The sequence below is a fragment of the Ruditapes philippinarum genome, unplaced genomic scaffold, assembly GCF_026571515.1.
Source record: "Ruditapes philippinarum isolate M1 unplaced genomic scaffold, ASM2657151v2 ctg4713_1_1_1_1, whole genome shotgun sequence".
NCBI lineage: Eukaryota > Metazoa > Mollusca > Bivalvia > Venerida > Veneridae > Ruditapes > Ruditapes philippinarum.
This window is the reverse complement of record NW_026864550.1, coordinates 1-6,057: the sequence shown is the minus strand read 5'-3', so window position 1 is coordinate 6,057 and position 6,057 is coordinate 1. Positions and strand designations below refer to the sequence as shown.

General features: G+C 31.3%; 1 long non-coding RNA gene across 1 annotated transcript; it reads right to left on the bottom strand.

Annotated features, from left to right (window-relative positions):
• Positions 1–2,308: 2,308 nt before the first annotated feature.
• Positions 2,309–5,619, bottom strand: LOC132726041 (uncharacterized). The gene is made up of 2 exons (XR_009625137.1): positions 4,752–5,619; positions 2,309–4,243 (listed from the first exon to the last, which is right to left on the bottom strand). It is a non-coding gene; the product is annotated as an uncharacterized LOC132726041 (long non-coding RNA).
• Between the last annotated feature and the right edge of the window lie 438 nt (positions 5,620–6,057).

The following is a 6,057-nucleotide window of genomic DNA, read 5'->3' as shown; positions in this document are numbered from 1 at the left end:
GTACTTTTTTTGTGTTTTCTAAATTTATGTAGCAATCAGAAATAAGGTAAATGATTCTAAATATAGAAAGATTATTTAACCCTCAACCTGCTGAATTTCTTAATTGGATCCTGCTCAATTCTGGTGGCAAAGGTTATCAGCAACTTAAAGAGACTCGAATGATGTTTTTTGACCTGACGGGAGGGAAAATATTTTTCTTAGATCTGTGTACCATTTTATGTAAGTCTGGATCTTGTGATTATTCCCTCATTCCATTTTTAAAGAATCGTCATTTTTGTTGGGAATATGACTCGAAAATGAAAAGCATTGCAGCTTTTAACTGGAATCGGGCTAAAGATTTCACTGAAATCAATTTTTCAAATACATTTTACTATTATTAGTTGCAGATTTTTTCCATTTTAATGCTTCAACTGATCAATATAAGAATTACCAGTTTTAGACTTTTTTACCTCAGTTGGGCTCCTTTAAGGGTAAATAGTCAGAAAGAAGGAATCCTGCTGTTAATATTGGATTTGTCTGCTCAGGGGTACCCAAGATTTTTCCTCCACTAGTAAAGCTGGAAAGTCAGTGTTTAAAGTTTATGTGGTAGAAAAAGGATTCAAATTTTCAAACAAAATACAACAAAACCTGTTTATTTCAATATATTATATATTTTATTGTCGACAAATGACATTTGGGCCCTACAGTTATACATGTACATTGTGGGGCAGATTACATATACCTAGAGCTACCTAAATGTGCAATAAGGACCAATGTATTTGAGACAAAGGATGTTATGGTGACTAATTTATACAATTCCTTTCATTCATACATTTATGTTATAAACAATATATGAATGTTGTTTTTACTACATTGTTAAAAGCTAACACACTGTAAAGTACCAAAAAATGGTCAAATTTACAGTGATTTAATCTTAAAACAAGAGAAAATAGCATTTAATAACACATTACAGTAAGTAATTCTCAAATTGTATTTTTTTTTACCCTTGCAAGAGCAATGTTGTACAAAGTAAACTATCTAGTTATATATAATTACCAGCTTTAATGAGTTCTTTTTCATATATAAAACACAATAATGAACTAGAAATGTGTCATCATGCCACGGATGCCCCCGCATGCAGCCAAAATTTCAGATGTTATAATATTTAGTTCCAAATTTGTTTGCACAAATTATTTTTTTCATTTGCAGTTCAAAGCCCTTAAAACTTTTCAATGTTAACACAAACCATTTTCATACACTGTTCAAAGCACTGAAATTATTTAGTCTTAACCTTTTGAAAATAGCATATTTCATATTTGTAGCCAAAATAATGGCTACATACATTTCCACAAAAGTATGAGTGCTGAAACTGAAAGTTCAAAATTTTTCCAACATTCAAGAAAGATAAGTTTGTCCAAAATCATTGAACCACGACCAAATTCAAACTTTCCACAAAAGTATGAGTGCTGAAACTGAAAGTTCAAAATTTTTCCAACATTCAAGAAAGATAAGTTTGTCCAAAATCATTGAACCACGACCAAATTCAAACTTAAACTGCTTATTCCTAAGATGTATCTATATTATTTTCAAAGTGAAAGGGACATAACTCTGCCAAAAAATCATCGAACCATGACCAAATTCCAAAACTTGACCTGCCCATTCCTTTGACATAACCATATGTCAAATTTGAGTTGAATATGTAACACTGTTGGGTAGATAATGAACAGAAACTGTAAATTTCATATTATTTTCAAAGTAAAAGGGGCATTACTCTGGCCAAAAAATCATTGAACCATGACCAAATTCGAACTTGGCCTGGGCATTCCAAAAAACGTATCCATATGTTTAATTTGAGTTTGAATGTGTTGTACTGTTGGGGAGATAATAAATAGAAACTGAAAATTTCATATTATTTTCAAAGTGAAAGGGGCATAACTCTGCCAAAAATTATTGAACCACGACCAAATTTAAACTTGACCTGCGCATTCCTTTGATGTATCCATATGTCAAGTTTGAGTTGAATGTGTTGTACCGTTAGGGAGATAATGAATGGAAACTGAAAATTTCATATTATTTTCAAAGTGAAAGGGGCATAACTCTGCCAAAAATCATCGAACCATGACCAAATTCGAACTTGACCTGTATTTTCTCAAGACATATCCATAATTTTATGTCAAATTTGAGTTGAATGTGTTGTACCTTTGGGGAGATAATGAACGGAAACTGAAAATTTCATATTATTTTCAAAGTAAAAGGGGCATAACTCTGCCAAAAATCATCGAACCATGACCAAATTCGAACTTGACCTGTATTTTCTCATGACATATCCATATGTCAAGTTTGAGTTGAATGTGTTGTATCGTTGGGGAGATAATGAATGGAAACTGAAAATTTCATATTATTTTAAAGTAAAAGGGGCATAACTCTGCCAAAAATCATCGAACCATGACCAAATTCGAACTTGACCTGTATTTTCTCATGACATATCCATATGTCAAATTTGAGTTGAATGTGTGCAACCGTTACTTAGATAATGAACGGAAACTGATGATGACGGAATGACAGAATGACGGAATGACGGAAGGACGGAATGACGGAAGGACGGAATGACGGAAGGACGGAATGACGGAAGGACGGAACAGGGTAACACTATATGCCCCGGCCATTACATGGCGGGGGCATAAAAATAACAATGCAATAAGTACCCATTTATTGTTAACCTGAGTGAAGACTGCAAAATTAATGCTTTTCTAAGATTAATGAAAAATTCATGGTATGATGAAAAGTTTGATGAAAAGTTAAGGTTTTTATTTCATTCTGAGCCAGTGACTTTTTTTCTATACCAAATGTGATTTGTGTTGCATTTTAACCTACAAGACCTACATGTATATCTAAATATGGTCTGCATATTTAAAGCTTACACATTTTCATTAATATTTCATTAAGTTTGTTCTATAGAGGGAAAACATGCTTTTCCCTTTGATCTGACCTCAGATGACCCAATTCAATCTTGTGTGAATCATTACGAAACAATTGTCACAAAATTAGATATAGATCCAATTGACATTTATAATGTAAGTAGAAACTTGCTACATCAAGGTTTTAAACATTACTTTTGCTGCTAAATGGACTTAAAGCAGCCTTCAGCCTTTTTGTTGGAAAAAACTATTCTGTTTTGTTCTAAACTCAGTAATTTATTTTGGAAAAGTGAATCATATATACACTGTTAAGCTTTCTAAAAACAGCGTTCTAAGAGCTATTAATAGCATGTCCGTGTCTAAAAATAAGACCGAGAAACAAATTGTCTGCTTTACTTATTTACATATAGAGAGCGGACCGGTAGATTTGAGATTATCGTGGGGTTTCCTTATTGTTTATTATTTTATCGACTGCAAATTTCATAAACAAATTTTGATTCAACAATTATATGAAACAATTAAATGAAAAAATTTTGGTTCAACAATTATATGAAATGATTTACGTAAAATATCATATTCAACCTTAAGAAAAGCTGTAGGTCACTTTAAAATGAATGTTACACTTATAATCGCTTATAGTTATTAACCCGTACTCATCATAGAGAATGTATTTATAGCACGAACATCAAACATCTTTTTTTTGTTGAAAATAGTGGTAAACCTGCGCACACATAGAAAACACATAATTTAATAATCTAGCTCTAAATTTAATATCATCATTATTGTGATAGATCTTGCCTTGTTCCCATGTAACACATGTATCCCATATAACCAAAGAATATATCTAACAAAATATATAAAGTATAGGTCTATAACTAACATGTAAAGCAAAGTAATTAGTTTGAAATAATTTTTTTTTAAAAAATGTCTTTTTTATATACAAATTCATGTAATTATATATTATGTATATATAATAATACAATACAATATAATAAAAGAAATATGTATATGATTTTCTAGCACTTTCTGAAGAACATCAACAGAGCATGTCAATTTGACCAGACTCCTCATTTACCTTCTAGAATCACCAATCCAAATGAGAAATTATTGCATAAATTCTCACAAATTGCAAAATATATATAATTAACAACAATACAACAACACAATGTGGCAAATTCATACAATCTGTTGATGGTTATATACCTGACAAGTTTGTTTTTTCACCACTTTTATAAGAGACACTTTTTCAAACATAATTAGGTTTTGATTGTATTTCAAATTGATTCACACTGACAAAAGTTTCATGGTTTAATTTATGAATTCTTTGGAGGCACTTTAATACACACCTGAAAAACAAACAAAATAGAATTTTTATGTGCTATTTAAAGTAAGAAAACACAACAGCATATTAGAACAATTGTGAACTTGTCTTTAGGCACAAATACACAATTTGTACAACAAAATTCTGAAGATGAATTCAAATGTGTTACATAATAGTAGTTTTTTTGGGGGGTATAGTTCAAAGATCATTGCACAAAGGTTAACAGTAAGATTGCACTGTACTTATAATAAATCTACATGCATATATTAGTAACATAATAATAGTATCGGGAAACAGACTGAAAAGAAATTTAAGTAAGCATTAGGCTTATATTACACTTAAGATAGGAGTTATAAAAAAGTCTGTAAAAAATCATCCATCAAGGACTTGAAAGTGTATCCTCAAATTGGAGAGAAAGTGAACCAACTATTGTAAGATCCCTTGTATCAACACAGAGATAGAGCTAGAAACGAGGTCAAATGGTTCTTAATTGAATTTTACTTTTGTTCATTATACCCATCTGTAAAACTTACATGTTTAACTTCCGTATAGGCTTCAAGTCCATATTCTCCAAGTTCACGTCCATTACCAGACATGTTGAACCCTCCGAAAGGTGCGCAGCTGTCAAACACATCGTAGCAGTTTACCCTGAAATCAACAACGAATTGTAACTACCAGTACTCGGTAGGTAGAAAATACACAACACATATTACAATAATTAACCGAAAGACACCAACATATTGTTATAATTCAAATAGAAAATTAACAAAATACTAAAACAGTTTTCATAAAATTGAGAGAAAAATTATAAAAAAAAATAAAACACTAAAAATCTATCTTGATGATCACATCACTTCATGATAGTTCGCTGTAGCTGATGATACACTGAAACTTGGGGATACTCAATGTATCATAATTCTCTTTATATTAAGATATACAATTTAGATATTAATTCCCAGTGCATTGTGGTATATTATTGCACAATATGGACAAGGATACCGGTAAGCAGCAAGGCCCAACCTGTAGTTTACCACAACACTGAACATCTACTTTCATTCAAACACATAAAAGTGATGAAATAGAAAGACACATTGTTGAACTAATAGGTTATTCCAATCTGCTAAATAAACAACAAAAAATTGTATATAAATTTCCCGTATGAAAATAAAACATTTTAAATTTGATGATTTGTAATCAGTAAGTACATGTAGTTGTAAATTTGATGAGGGAACTTCAGATATCTCTTTTGATCCCTGACAAAGCATGCACATAAATATAAATGTATGTAGCTCAAGGAATGAACACGAATGACGATGGGTGTTGTGGGAAAATAATGCAAGCTTCCAGCCTACTTTGATTTATATAGAAAATCTCTGATAGTATTAGAATATACTGGTAATAATACTGGCTTGCCATATTCAAGCTTAAAAGCAGGCTAGCCCCAGTACTAGTAAAATAAAACCCTTATTTTGCTTTAATTTAGAATTATCCCCCTTTCCATAGGTTTTTCCCCGGACCTGTTTGGGCCCGTTTAAAGGCTGTCTTGGGCATTTGTTACCAGGCTGTGCAAGACCCTTAAATTTTTGTGTTGCTACTTCTTTTTACCCCCGTTTTTGTCTTGAACTTCATCAATTGTTGCACTGGGCCCAAATCTACAAAAATTGTAAACATGATAAATGTGTGTAAGGACTTTCCTTTTTATCTAGGAAAGATGTGCCAAAATGTGAACACCCCATTTTTTAAAAAAATGGCGTAAAAAATACATTTTTCAATTTTTTAAAAAAAAATGAAAATTTTTTGTTTCCCTAAAAATTTAAAAGTGAAAAAACCCTTTTGGCA